The following is a 16,306-nucleotide window of genomic DNA, read 5'->3' as shown; positions in this document are numbered from 1 at the left end:
CTTGAGGAATCACCACACTGTCTTCCACATTGGTTGAACTAATTTACACTCTCACCAATAGTGTAAAAGCATTCCTGTTTCTCCACATCCTCTCCAACATCTGTTGTTTCCTGACTTTTAAATAATCACTATTCTGTCTGGCGTGAGATGGTGTAATATTGTGGTTTTGACTTGCACATCTCTAATGACCAGTGATGATGAGTTTTTTACATATGTTTGTTCGCTGCATAAATGTCTTCTTTTGAGAAGTGTCTGTTCATAACCTTTGCCCACTTTTTGATGGGGTTGTTTATATTTTTCTTGTGAATTCTTTTTTTTCTTTTTTCTTTTCTTTTTTTTTTTTTTTTTTTTTTGAGATGGAGTTTCACTGTGTAGCCCAGGCTGGAGTGCAGTAGCGCCGTCTCTGCAACCTCTGCCTCCCGGGTCCCGGTTCAAGCAATTTTCCTGCCTCAGCCTCCCGAGTAGCTGGGATTACAAGTATACACCTCCATGCTCAGCTAATTTTTGTATTTTTGGTAGAGACGGGGTTTTGCCATGTTGGCAAGGCTGGTCTTGAACTCCTGACCTCGTGATCTGCCCGCCTCAGCTTCTCAAAGTGTTGGGATTACAGGCATGGGCCACCGCGCCTGGCCATGACTTTCTTTAACTTCCTTGTACATTCAGGATATTAGACCTTTGTCAGATGGGTAGATTGCAAAAATTTTCTCCCCTTCTGTAGGTTGCCCGTTCATTCCAATGCTAATTTCTTTTGCTGTGCAGAAGCTCCTTAGTTTAATTAGATCCCATTTGTTAATTTTGGCTTTTGTTGCAATTGCTTTTGGTGTTTTAGTCATGAAGTCTTTGCCCATGCCTATACCCTGGATGGTATTGCGTAGGTTTTTATCTAGGATTTTTATGGTTTTGGGTTTTACTTTTAAGTCTTTAATCCATCTTGAGTTAATTTTTGTATAAAGTATAAGGAAGGGGTCCAGTTTCTGTTTTCTGCATATGGCTAGCCAGTTTTCCCAGCACCATTTATTAAATAGGGAGTCCTTTCCCCATTGCTTGTTTTTGTCAGGTTTGTCAAAGATCAGATGGTTGTAGATGTGTGGTGTTATTTCTGAGGTCCCTGTTCTGTTCCATTGGTCTATATATCCATTTTGGTACCAGTACCATGTTGTAGCTTTTTAGTATAGTTTGAAGTCAGGTAGCGTGATGCCTCCAGCTTTGTTCTTCTTGCTTAGGATTCTCTTTGCTAGAAGGGCTCTTTTTTGGTTTCGTGTAAAATTTAAAGTAGTTTTCTCTACTTCTGCAAAAAAAGTCAATGGTAGCTTGATGGGAATAGCATTGAATCCATAAATTACTTTGGGCAGCATGGCCATTTTTACAATATTAATTCTTCCTATCCATGAGCATGGAATGTTTTTCCATTTGTTTGTGTCCTCTCTTTTTTCCTTGGGCAGTGGTTTGTAGTTCTCCTGAAGAGGTCCTTCATGTCCCTTGTAAGTTGTATTCCGAAGTATTTTATTCTCTTTGTAGCAATTGTGAATGGGAGTTCATTCATGATGACTCTGCTTGTCTATTGTTGGTGTTTAGGAATGCTTGTAATTTTTGCACATTGATTTTGTATCCTGAGACTTTGCTGAAGTTGCTTATCAACTTAAGGAGCTTGGGGCTGAGATGATGGGGTTCTCTAAATATACAGTCATGTCTGCCAGGCACGGTGGCTCATGCCTGTAATCCCAGTGCTTTGGGAGGCTGAGGCGGGCAGATCATGAGGTCAAGAGATCAAGACCATCCTGGCCAACATGGTGAAACCCCATCTCTACTAAAAATACAAAAATTAGCTGGGCATGGTAGCATGCACCCATAGTCCCGTAGTCCCAGCTACTCAGGAGGTTGAGGCAGAAGAATTGCTTGAACCTGGAAGGCGGAGGCTGCAGTGAGCCGAGATCATGCCACTGCACTCCAGTCTGGGCTACAGAGCGAGAATCTGTCAAAAAAAAAAAAAAAAAAAAAAGTCATGTCATCTGCAAAGAGAGACAATTTGACTTACTCTCTTCCTATTTGAATATCCTTTATTTCTTTCTCTTGCCTGATTGCCCTGACCAGAACTTCCAATACTGTGTTGTCTTGTGCTGGTTTTCAAACGGAATGCTTCCAGCTTTCGCACATTCATTTGCTACGGGTTTGTCATAAATAGCTCTTATTATTTTTAGATATGTTTCATCAATACTTAGTTTGTTAAGAGTTTTTAACATGAAGGGATGTTGAATTTTATCAAAGGCTTTTTCTGCATTTACTGAGTAATCATGAGGTTTTCGTCATTGGTTTTGTTGATGTGATGGATTACGTTTATTGATTTGCATATGTTGAACCAGCTTTGCATCTCAGGGATGAAGCCAACTTGATAGTGGTGGAAAAGCTTTCTGATGTGCTGCTGGATTCAGTTTGCCATATTTTACTGAGGATTTTTACATCAATGTTCATCAGGGATATTGGCCTGAAATTGTCTTTTTTTGTTGTGTCTCTGCCAAGTTTTGATATCAGTATGATGCTGGCCTCATAAAATGAGTTGGGGAGGAGTCTTTCTTTTTCTATTGTTTGGAGTAGTTTCAGAAGGAATGGTACCAGCTCCTCTTTGTACCTCTGGTAGAATTAGGCTGTGAATCTATTTGGTCCTGGGCTTTTTTTGGTTGGTAGGCTATTAATTACTGCCTCAGTATCGGAACTTGTTATTGGTCTATTCATGGATTTGACTTCCTCCTGGTTTAGTCTTGGGAGGGTACATGTATCCAGGAATTTATCCATTTCTTCTAGATTTTCTAGTTTATTTGCGTAGAGGTTAAACATCATTTTTAGGTATCATTTATAATTGTGTTAGTAGTAATCTTAGGATGTCGGAAATCTAAGCTCCTACCAGTTATTATCAGAGGCAACTGCATGTTATCATAATTTAATACATTGTAATATCATATTCTCACTATAGTCATATTGTAATCTTTAATAACAACAGGATGTATATGTCTGCTATGGGGGAAAGAATAAACTACAAAGGGCAGAATTTGCTGAAGCACCAGGAATCAGAAATCAAAGAGTATTCTCTTTCCAGAAATATGGCCAATTAGGTATGACTGATCCCAGACTATTCATTTTAGAATAAACAATAAAAATTTGGTTAAACTATATCGGTTTAAGCATCAGTGATGTAGGAAGTGAGTAATATGTAATGTTCAAAATATGAAAAATCAGGAAACTGGAAGTAAAAAGAGCACTGAAGCTAATATTCATCTAGAGATAAAATGTGAACTTTGGCTTCAGGGCCTCAGAGGGCGTAAAGAATAGGAGAAAATTATAAGACCCATCCAAGTTAGAAAATATATAGAAAGCACCTTCTACAAACTCAATCTCCCCACTGCTGAAAGCCATGATTTGAAATAGTATGCATATGATATATGGTAGAAATAGAGATAAATTCAACTTAAACCATTGTGAGGAAAATTGCCTGGCAAATACCTTGGTGTTGAGCAGAGGAGAGAATGGGACCCAATATCAAGATTTGTAACCACACGATGGCTTAGAAAATTTGTCACTGAAAATAATCTAGATGGTACTAAACAAACATAAACAAAGCAAACTAAAACAAACTTTAAGGAACTTAAACAAGAATCTAAAATGGTCAAAGGGAGCACCTTCCAATGTAGTTAAGTAAGCTCCTACCAGACTCATCTCTTCTGCAGGTAACAAATATTAACTAGAAAAAGAGTGGAATAACAATAAATTGAGGGCATTAGGTAGTAAAAACTAAAGTAGGTCAATTCTAGAAGAAAGTTGATACCCATAAAAAGGGAATGACATGAATGAGCTCTATTTTGATGGCTTTTAGCCTTAAGAATTCCAAAGGTGGCACTATATAGAGCAGCAAAAATTCTGATAGAAAGCCCACAGATTTTTCAGCTTAATGGAATAGAGGGCAGATTTCAGGTCAACCAGAGCCACAGGCAAATGAAAGCAGTGGAAGGAGCCGCACATGATAAACACTGCTCAAATCTTAGGCTGATTCTTGAATCATGCCTATGTGAGACAGACTCAGCTAAGGGAAAATTAGCCTACCTGAGATGTGAGCTGTTGCCCAAGAAATGGTGTTTTCTGAGTCTGACCAAATTATTAATAATTGCTTGCTCCTATAAAAGATTCAGTGCTTTTAGAATAATATAAAAGAATCCAAAATCTACACAATAAAATATTTACAATGCCTACGATTAAATCCAAGATTACTCAACATACAAAAAACCAGAAAAATGTGACCTTTTTACAAGACAAAAAGTCTGACAATGCAAATGAATCACAAAATGACTCAGAGTTAGGAATTTATGGAAAGGTATTTCACATAAATTATTATGCTATATTCAATGATATAAAGAAAAATGGGCTTACTATGAGTGAAACAACAGGAAATTATAGAAAACTAGATATAGAAATTAAGCAAATTGAAATTCATTTTACTTGAAAATACATGTAAGAATTATTTTTTTAAAAAGCTAGATTTCAGTTGCAATGAGTACATCTAGCACTTGATCTTGGTTTCTAATGCTATTTTGCCATAATTGGAACTATATCTCCTTGGGGAAATGGATCAAGACTTGGAACATCAAATGTCAGAAGGAAAATGTCCAGGAAAGTAAAAAACCAAAACAAAACATCTCAGTACCTCAGTGATAGGGCATCCCAAAGGGACACAGAAGCCAACTTAAAGAGCTACCAGTGGCTAATGCTGAATCAATTTGAGCAACAAAATATATAAAACATTATTAGATTATAGCCCAAAGCATAAATACATATCTATGAGCTCATAAGGATATAAATAAACAATTAAATCAGTAACTAAATAGGAGTAAGGAGATAAATCTCACATGCAGAATAATCCAAATAATTCACGTAAACACTCCAGCCTCAAGGAGAGTGAGTACAACTCCCCACTCCTTAGTGTGAGTTGCAAATAGTGTCTTCCTTTCAAAGAATACAGTCAGTAAAAGGGGAAAAAGAAGAATAACTTCACAATATGAGAAACCTGGCAAACCATATCTCAACCAGGTGATCAAGGTCAACATAAGTCATCTTAATAGTATATACACTTGATATGTTGTAATGGGAATGGTCTTCCTCTCAAAAGCCCATTACTTCAGTCTAATTATAAGAAAAACATCACACAGATTCCAATGAAGGACATCCTAGAAAATATCTGACCAATACTCAACAACGTCAATATCAAACATAAAAAAGGTCTGATAAACTGTCACAACCAAGATCCTAACACATGAGCTCTAAATGTAGAATGGAATCAAGGATAGGATTCTGGAACAGATAGGGAACTTTGGGCAACAACGAAGAAGATATGCTCAGGTTTGCCTTTTCTGTGACATCTTCCATGACTGTCCCAAGGTAAAGGACCATTTTTCTCTCTGTAACCAAGAATCCCTCTCATCATTCAGCAGTGATCATATGCCATGATGCATCATTTATCCATCAGTCAATTGTTGTATCCTGCAATTAAATTACTTGGTAGAGAGCTGTGGATAAGTTACATAGCTCTTTGTACTTCAGGTGTTTAACACAGTTCCTTGAATAAGGGAAAGGTCTTCAATATTCTTGATGATGTTCTATTTTATATCTAGATATTTTTTAAATTAAGGAAACATAGCACTGTTAATAGGCTTGATGGAAATGGCTACACAATAGTACTAAAGAAGATCTCTCTTCAACTCAACTTTTCTTTGGAAATGTCAGGGCTGTATTTTTCAGACAGGAGTTAATGTTCTATATTACCTTGTTAGCGTTCCTCATAAATTCATAGTCTGTTTCCTCAAACTTATAGATTCAAAACTCATATATTAGCTTTCTGAAAGTAGATTATTATCTGTAAATGAACTGACAAGTCAATGTTAAGCAGCATTAAACAAAAGTAAAAATAATAGCTAACAATTTATACATGAAAATGATTACTAGCCCCAGGCCTATGACAAGAATGAATTTACAGAAAACTACAATATTAATGAAATACAAATCACACAATGAAATAGTTGAACAGTCTTAAGGTAGGTGATATTTATTCATCCTTTTTTATGCCATGACAGATTATTTTTCTAGCACTTCTGTATATATTCATGTCCACTGTGCCCAAAACAGAGGCTAGTTATCTAAAATAAGATCACTTTCTATTCTAACAAAATTAACATATTTTTTAGTCTCTATTCTTTATTCTTTTTCTATTCTATTTTTTGCATTCTCCTACATTACTAGACAGAATACATATCGTTCCTATAGTGAAAATGAAATGACTCTCTACTCTTCTGAGTATTTATAAGAGTGAGAGCACTCTTTCCTGCATTACTTGTATTGGATTGCTAGTTCCAAAAGCAAAGTTTCTGAACCCCTTTTTGACTTGGTCACAAGTCAAGTTTTTAAAAATAAAGAAAATATTTGGTCCCCAAATATAGGACCTTGTTTTTTACAACCATGGCAGAATATAGAAAGGCTCTCCATTTCAGAGATTCCCAAATAGCAGCTGTGCACATGAGGATTGGTAGTTTCTGTGTTGGTGGGTTTTCCTGCCACTATTACTAGGGGTCAACAAAGAGAAAGCAGTAGTGATATTACTAGGAAACTCAAATATAATGGGAGAAAATCTAGCCTATGGTTATTCAGAAAATGAGAGGCAGAGAGGAATTTAGGGTAAGTGAAGCCATATAAATCAGCTAATTTATAGTTGTAATCCCAGAATCATAGTAAATGATCTAACTTATATTCAGCAAAGGACTGATCCAAACAGCTAAAAAATTGGGTTGCATAATATGGTTTGAGAAATTTTTAGTGGATCAGAATCTGTCCTTTATTAGTTTATTGAGAATAAATTAGTTAAGTTTCAATTTGTTTCACATTAAATTAATGCCCTTCTCTATAACTTGAAAGGGACAGTGAGGTAAGTTAAAAATTTATATTTCTTAAAAATAGATCCACAAAACAGCTTTTAAGAAGAATGAATTTGGCAAGACAGAAAAATATGAAAATGTTAAGGAAGTTTTCTAAAATGTCTGACTTCACCATAGCAGCTGAAGCTCTGAAATTATCTGGTTCATTAAAAAATTAAGTATTTTTAACGAAAGCCCAAGACTAAACAAATAATCTTTTCTTTTTGTCTTTATTCATTTACCTGGCATAAAATTGAAAACAAAAGGAACTTCTTTGATTAATGACCTCTGCTAATCCTTTTAGTAGAACACGTGATGATATTTCTTAAATTTTATATCACTAACAAATTAAGTTTGTGTTAATAACAAATGTCACTCACATGAAACTTCTGCATAAATATTCAGGGTGATCTATATTTTATCAGAAGTAACAGAAAGCATGCCAGTCAATGTGGATTTAAATAAGCAATTAGCGCATAAGTTATTAAACATTTTAAACAAATGGGTTGTATCAAACCCAAATTATTAAAGTTCAAAGAAACTTCATAGAATCTTGATGGCACAGGTGTCTCTGAACTGCCGAGAATTTCTGCATTCATAAAAGATAAAGTAGATTAGCTTTACATATGATATAATCTTCTTTTCAATCCTAATATTTTTGTAAACATTTTTGAAAACTATTATTGTAATCCAAGTCTTTGCTGTCATCCCTTTTCTGATGTTTATAGCTTCTAGGGAATTTAGGCAAATAATGAAAGTCCAAGGAGGATCAACTTCTGAACTAGAAGGTACAAATCAGGATTCTTCAGACCTTCCAAATAAACCAGGGTTATTTCTCTCAGCTGTATCTGTAGGACTCCAGGGAGACTGGAGTTTGTTGAAATGTGGGACTGTATCAGAGTTTGAGGTTTTATTTCTTTATGGATTTCATTTAAAAAATTAATTCTAAACACAAACTTCTTGTAATTCCTTGGTATATTTTGTTTTTATGATATTGCTCATTTTCTTAAAAAGTAAAGCTGGGAATGGTGATTCAGACTTAGAAATAGCTAACTGTGGCAGTTTCCTTTGTTGCTAGAATGATCATAAAATTTATTTTCTCAAAATGGGATAGTTTTGAGAATAAAATTAGTGTAAATTTTTTTCAGGGTGTGAAAATGTTCTAAGTTTTATTAAGTTTAATTAATTTATTAATTGTAATTATTTATTAGCCATAAATATATTTAATTTGCTTGGAAAGACCGTAACATATCTGTTCAAAATTAAATTATCTCTAAAAAGAATAATGATATATAGTTACTTGTATGCCAAAAACTATGAGTTGATTATCCAAATGACAAAAATTACATACATAAAATTAAGTATTTATGTACTTCAGGCAGTTTCTTGTTTGTTTCTAATACCATGTATATTTTTCAGAAGAAATCAATTTAAAATGACCTTATTTTTGATTTTTAAAATAAAATTCCCTATAGTTACTTTCAGAGTTGCATTTTAGGTTTAATGCATTAAAATTATTAATACATTTAATGTAGTTTGCTCCATGACTGACTGTATGTTCAAATGAGAAAATATTATCTTCATAGGTGCTCAGGTATGATGTACACTCAGAGGGTTTCTGGAGGATATTCTTAATTCTAATCCCTACTAGAAATGCATACGTATTTCAGCCCAAATATTTTTACTAAGATCTTTTTTTGCTAAAATCCCAAATATCATCTTCAACAAGTGTTTTTATAAAACAAAATTTTAAAAAATTGCTTGTCTCTATCATTATTTTGAATGTTTTGCCAAATTTAGATGCTGCAACATATAAGACCTATTAAATTCATTTCATTCAATTACAAAATATAACTTTAACCAATTAAAAATGTTATCTAAATCAAAACTATTACTATTTGTCACACGTCAATTTGTTCTAAAACACAATTATAACACTCAAAAAATTATTTTTTATGCTGTTCGAATGCTAATTATTGAGTTTATTCCATTTCTACCTTACTCTTGTGGGATTAAATTTCAGTTTCTTCCTGTATGCAAATTAGTTTTAAATAACCATATTTCACTATATGCAGGTTTTTAGATTATTGTGTTTCATTTATTAATATTCTTATTAAGCATTTCTAACTGAATTTGAACTGAAGAGTAGCAAAATTCCTATAGCTCATTTATAAAAAAAGCTTCAGTATCATTTTTAGAGTGAGTTACAAAGCATCCTTTGACAGTTCAAATATTTCTAAAATCTAATTAATAATAAGCAGCAAAGAAAGAGTTCATACCTCCATGGTTAAGGAGGCTTTTGTTTTTTGTTTGTGTTCAATGTCAATTTTGATTCAAATTTTTCATAGTTCAGTTACTTTTAATGTGTATGTAAAAACATCTTCAATTTATCAATGATACCTTCTACTTTGATCCATAAAAAGTATTAATGCAACCTTTTTGGATCTGATATGAATTATGTGTTACAATTTGTGAATCTTAAGTTTTTATACTATGAAAATTATTTTTACTAGGACAACAAAAGTTATTTTCATATGAGCACTACAAAACAAATAAGTTAATCTTTAATATTGAATTTATTATCTGAATTCACACTAATGTCTGATATTTAACATTCAATAGTGAACTTTAAAAACCAGTCTGGTTTCATAAATCGGATTTAAAAACAATGAATTATTAAGACTAATTTTGTATTTGAAGCTTCTGATGACATTGGATTAAAACTAGTATCATTTAACTGTTTATGAAGTTCTATTAATGTAATCAACATAATATTGCGTATGGCTTTACTTTTCCTAGTTACACAAAGCTACTTTCACTTATAACTGAGCAAAGTTAATTTTAAATAGTCATTTGATACAGTGAAAATACAGGTGATATGGTTTGGATTTGTGTTCTTGCCCAAGTCTCATGGCGAATTGGAGGAGGAGCCTGGTGGGAGGTGATTGAATCATGGGGGCAGACTTCCCCCATGCTGTTCTCCTGAGAGTGAGTTCTCACACTAACCATTCCTATACCAACCACTTTGCTTTATTAGCAAGTGCCCTTTATATTTTCCTTGAAATGGGTGCCAGTTATTACACCTGGGAAAAATTAGTAAATGAGAAAGAAGTTATTGCTTGTCATGTTTCAGATTTAACCACATGAGAGAATTTCACTTCCCTGTACATGTATTTGAAATCCTAAGAAGCAAGATCATGCAAACACATGGAAGAAAAGAATAGGTCTATTATAACCATTCTGTATTATTTTAACAGTTCCTTACTCAAAATATAAAAGAATTCAGACAAATGGTAAATTGAATGGACCAACGGAACAAGAACATGAACTGGAACTGTCACTGCCAAACTGGAAATGCTGGTTGTCCCATAAATAGCTGTATTGCTGTGTTTCCAATTAGTAACTGCAGCATTACAGAAGCATGCCCGGCCTCTTTCTAACAACCCACAGTGACATAGAGAAAATCTGGAATTATTACACTGCCAGACAGCAAGCAAGCATCAACAATAGCATTTTGTTTAAAATATGTTATCTTTTTTCATATTTGACGTTCTATGTGTGGGTTTGGCCTTATGTGCACATATCAAATTAACAAAATACCATGTAACATTTTAACAATAATAAAGTTGAAAAGAGCTACAAATATAATCATACAGAGTGTAAAAATCAAAACTCTGTTTGATATCTTTATATGATTATCATTTAAATTAGTAAAAGTATAATGGATGTTATATTCTACAAATTGAATTTTTATATTTATAATATCAGATGTGATACGACATAGTGTTTAAAGAAAAAAGGGAGGCCAGTAGAATACACTAAATTATAGGTATCCAGATATCAGATGTGTCTGTAGCCATGTACCCTTTACATATTGCAATGTATGCTATCTTGTTTTAAATATTTTGGTTTTGGCATTTATTACCGTTTAGGTATTAAATTGATTTTTAAAAATTATGTGTTAGTAGATTATATGATTATGTGTGAATTTCATTTTAAGATAGTAAAAAGAGAGTGGTAAAATATTTGTAATATTTTGTAATCAGGGATTTGAAACAAATATGATTAAAAAAATCACTACAGAAGCAAACTCTATTATTTCATTCATCCCTTGATAGTCTTTGCTTCTGTAGCTTTCCATATTTATTTCTTTCTACCTATCATAGTCTCCTTTATCCTCCCCCAACACATTTGTATAGACCATGTTCTACTGCTTCATAAGACACAACTTAAATTACTTTTATGAAACATATCCCAAGTCATTATTTTCTGGACTTCCAAAGTCCTTTACCTGTATCTTTTCTTCCACAAATACCTATTAGTATCAAGGATACTAGTTATTCATGTTATTTCTTTTTAGTTCTGTAAGTTCTTTGATGGCTGAATGAGTCATATTTATTTAAGATATTTTTTAATTTAAGATAATATTTAAATCATATATCACACACTTTTCTTAGCATGTGACAGAAGCCCAATAATTTTGGTTGAAGAAATAAAGGTAACACTTCAAATACATGTTAATTTTGAGTTGTATGAAGAAATAACTCATATTTGATGAGTTATAAATGAAGAAATATTAGCATGGGTAAAAGCGCATCCACAAACAGGAGAATTTCTAAGCATTAGAGAGAACCTATGTTTTTAGAACTAACAGAAGACAAGATAGCAATGTGGGTCTGAACCAGGTTGTGGAGGGCCTTATCTGCCAATGTAACAAATTCATAAGAATTCTGTAAGTGTGGGGAGTCTTTGGGGATTAGATTACAATACATAAAATGGATAGAAGTTGTATAAATACAAGCTCAGGTGACCAGTTTGCAAGCAATTTTATTAGTTCAAATTAGAAGTAATGACCTCAGTCAGGGAGGTTGGCATAAAAAAATAAAGGAGACGACATATGTGAGGGATATCATGTAATGTCAACAAACATTTATGACAAAGCAGGAGGCTTATTTTAAAAATGTCATGAGGTTTATTGCTTCATAATGCAATGACATTTTAAGAGAAATACGTGTTAGAGGGGGAAGACTCCTTTATTTTGAAGATGAAATTTCATTATGAGTTTGAGGAAACATCTAAGTGGAGCTGTCCAGCTAGGAAGTAGGCCCCAAAAGTTAGGAAATGGGTTCACCCACATAGAAGTGATAACTAAAGCTGTGACTATGGGGAGGAAGAAGAGGAATGTGATAGATGAAATAATGCCCTCCTCTGAAAGATATTGGATCCTGATCCTCAGAACCTGTGACTGTGTTGCCCTATATGGCAAAGGAATTTAAAGTAAAGATGAAATTATTTGCTAATCAGCTGATTTTAAGATAAAGAGATTATACTGGTTTATCTGAGTCAGTGCAATATAATCACAGGGTGTGTCAAAGTGGAAAGGGAAAGCCTAGAGTAGGTCACAGTGACTCAGAATTAGAAGGCTTGGCCTGACTTATCAAGTCTGCAGTTGGAGGAAGGGGACCATAAACCAAGGAAAGCAGGTGGTCGCTACAATGTGAAAAAAGTGAGGGAGTGGATTCTCTACAAGTATCTTCATGAAGAACACAGCCCTGCTAACACCTTGACACCCAATGATCTCATTCTAGGTTTCTGGCCTCCAAAGGAGTGAGACAACATATTTTTATTGTTTTAAGCTATGAAGTTTGTGGTCCTTTGTCATAGTACCAATAGAAATCTAATAAAAAAAAAAGCAACAGTAATGAGAGCTCATCAGAAGCAAATATACAGAGGTTATGAGTGAATAAAGTCTGCAAGTGTGTGATAGGATTTGGCAACTAATATATCAACAATGACCTTTGAAAAGACAGTGGAAAGAGAATAATAACTTTGAATGCAATTTTCTTGTTCTTTAAAAATATTCCAAGAAATGGATTAGACTTGATTATTGGCCATATTTCTCAAAACAATCTTTCCAGAAAGGTATCCCAACTTTACATACACAACTGACATCCAGGGAAATGTTTTCAGCTGCTCATGACTAGAACTAATAGGGCTGAGATTTGACCACAGATTTGTTTGGTTTCAATACCTATGCTCCTTCTACTATGATTCCTAAACTTGTTGGGAATCAAACTGCAAAGATTTAAAGAGGGAGCAAGTAAAGATATGAGTGGAGTGGGTTTAAATCAATGAGTTCAAGGCATTTGTTCTTTAGAAAAAAGATGTGATGATTCCTTAAAATCAGCGTTTATCAACCTTGGCTGTATTGGGCTGTGTAAGTGTTTTCAGTAGGAGGATGTCCTGTGTGCTGCAGGATGTTCAGCAACATCCCTGGCCTCTGCCCGCATGATGTGAGTAGCACCTTCTCCAGGTAGGATTGTAACACCCCAAAATTTCTTCACAAATTGCCAAATGTCCTATGGGAGGTAAAAATCACCTTAGGCTGAGAATCGCTGTCTTAAGTATACTATGGAGTTAAGAAAAAGGTTTTGTTACTTTTTTTTTTTTTTTTTTTTAATGAAGGTGAAGTTGTTTAGGGAGACCTGAGTATGCTTACTGATAATAGGAGAAAGAATCATTAGAGAGGAAATGATTGAAAATGCAACAAAATAAACAAGGTGAGACAGAGCATGATCTTCTGGTGCTCAGTATAATGTGTTTCAAGACACAGAGTACTGAGCCACGAAAAACCTGGTTAAGACTCAGAAGCTGACATTCTGAATGTGAGCATAGAAGTGATTCCTGGGCAGTATTTTGCAAAGTATGTTTTGTGAAGGATATTCCCAAGAGTTTCCTCGAAAGCAGGGTCTCCACATCACATTGTTTTGGAAAATATCATTTACTGTAACTCTTTGGGATGTTTACACTACAGAATAGAATTTTTAAAACTTTGGGAAATTATTCAGCATTTCCAAACTTTTTTTATTATGGAAATTTTCTCCTGTGCAATACCTATTAATATACAAAAGAACATCCAGGAAAACTTATGCAACATTGGTAAATTTATTTTTATTAATACCAGTTTAGAAAAATAATCATTCATTCATGTATAAGAAAATGAGCAGGATTCTCTTTGCCATTTTTTTCTATTCCCAAAAATGTATGAAAGGTGCAGTCTTTTCTCTATCAAGGTCCCAAACTCTTTGTTCTCTTATTGTCCCAAATCCTTGTCCACTTAGGATTTAGAATTTCGAAGCATATTTTTCCTCCCTTCAGTTTACCAATGGACACCCACCCCCAACCATCCCTTCTAAGGCAAAGAAAGGAAGAAATGAGAAATTTATAAGGATTTAAAACAGGTATTTAAAGATAGAATTGTCTAATCAAATTTGAGGGAAAAAAAATGGATCCTGAATGCTTGGAGAGCTGAAACAGCCTAGTCAAATTGCAATTCAACTTTTTATTAGTAGAAAATTGCACTATGTAAACTTATCCATTTCTTTAAATGTATTATATTCTTTTTTATTTCATTTTATTTCCCTTAGCATCACTGAGACATCATTTTGGAAAATCATTAAACCATCTCAGCTGTATTAAGAGAAAAGCAACCTTGGTTTATGTCTTGTTCATGAGTCCAGGAGGGCTAGGGCAAATGGGGGCCTCTCAAAGGCCAAGGCTGTGAGATGAATTAGTGATGCCACCCAGTGCAGTGAATAAGAACAGCAAATATCAAAGACTCAAACTCATAGTATGCATGTCGTCATAGTAGCCTAGACCCTAGACCAGAGTTCATTTCCATCTGAAGGAGGTGGCTAGGAATGGTGTGCTTCGTGTTTTTATTTGTTTGATTGTTTTGTATTTTATGTGGATTTATATTACTATATTCAGGAAGAGAAAAATGACATAATAAAACTTATATATCTGAAAAAGACATTGAACAATATTATTTACTAAGCCAGAGTTTTGAGAAATGACATACAAAAAGGCAAGAACTCACTGCAGTGTATGAATTAACCTGGACAGTAAAATGAAAGACAACATGAACCAGAAACAAAAGAACAATTTGAAATCACAAACAAGAATGATAGAAAGGGAAAGCAAATAAAAGTAAAACCAAGAAACTGCCCCTGTCAGTACTGGCTTAGTGCTGTAATAATATCCTGGTGAAGAATTGGCAAAAACCATAGTGCATCACAGGAATGGCTATATAACATATGACATTCATGCCTTTTTATTAATAATCACTACAACTTATCGTATATTTCCTTTCAGTTCATAGTTTTCTGACTTTATTCTCAAAACCATCCTATGTGGTAGATATTAATATCCCTATTTCAGAACCTAAAGAGTTTAAATAACTTTTTCAGAATCATACATAGATGCCTATCCAACCTCAAAGTCTGTGCTGTTATTCTCCGTATTTGTTGCCAAATACTGTTGATATCTTTATCAAAATCCAAGTTAAAGCTTTTCTCCAGATACCAATAAGGAGAGGCACCAAAACAAAGTAGATATACCTTTTATTTTCATCACTTGCTCAGTAATCAATGATCCAAGAAAACAAATGTGTGTGTGTATATATATATAATACATATTTATATATTTACATTTACATATTAAATATATAGGCATCTATATATTTATATTAATATATAGATATATAGGCATATATATGTTTATATATGTATAAAATTATATAATCATATATATATCACATATATATAAAAAACTGTGGAAACTAATAAGCAGAAGAAACGGCCAGTATGTCAGTCAATGTCAAATACTTTATAGAAATGTTTGAAAAAAATACCAAAACATCTTAAAAACTACTGAAGAAGAAAAAAAATAATTAATGTCCCTTGACATGATGTCTTAGTCAGTTCTGGCTGTTATAACAAATATATCCTGGGCTAGGTGGTTTAAAGAAAACAAATTAATTTTTCATAGTTCTGTAGCCTAGAAAATTTCAGGTCAAGGTGCTGTCAGATCCAGTGTTTGGTTAGAGCTCATCTGGTTTACAGAAGGCTGTATTCTTATTGTGTCTTCACATGTCAGAAAACAGAGAAAGGAAGAAAGCACTAGTGTCTTCTTGTAAGAGTGCTGATCTCATCCATGAAAGCTCCACCCTCACAAACTAATTACCCTCACCTCCTATTGCCATCACTTAGGGGTTTGGATTTCAACATATAAATCTGTAAGGACACAAATATTCAGTATCTAACACATGGCATATAGCCAGAATTATAAAATGAGAAGAAAAATTGTGCAACAAATTTGAGTTTGTATAAGAAAAGAAAAATCAAGAAATGGTCCATTTTAATTTAACTTTGTTCCCTCATTCACTATAACCATGCTCCACTCAAGGAATTTATTTAAAATATCTGAGTCTCATTATTTTTCTTTCAATAGGTGGAAGTGTTCAATTATCACATTATCACATATTTTTGTGCAAATGATGTTAAATAAATATAATAAAA

Source organism: Pongo abelii, chromosome 6, assembly GCF_028885655.2.
Source record: "Pongo abelii isolate AG06213 chromosome 6, NHGRI_mPonAbe1-v2.0_pri, whole genome shotgun sequence".
Classification (NCBI taxonomy): Eukaryota; Metazoa; Chordata; class Mammalia; order Primates; family Hominidae; genus Pongo; species Pongo abelii.
The sequence above is the reverse complement of the archived record's forward strand: the minus strand, read 5'-3'. Positions refer to the sequence as shown.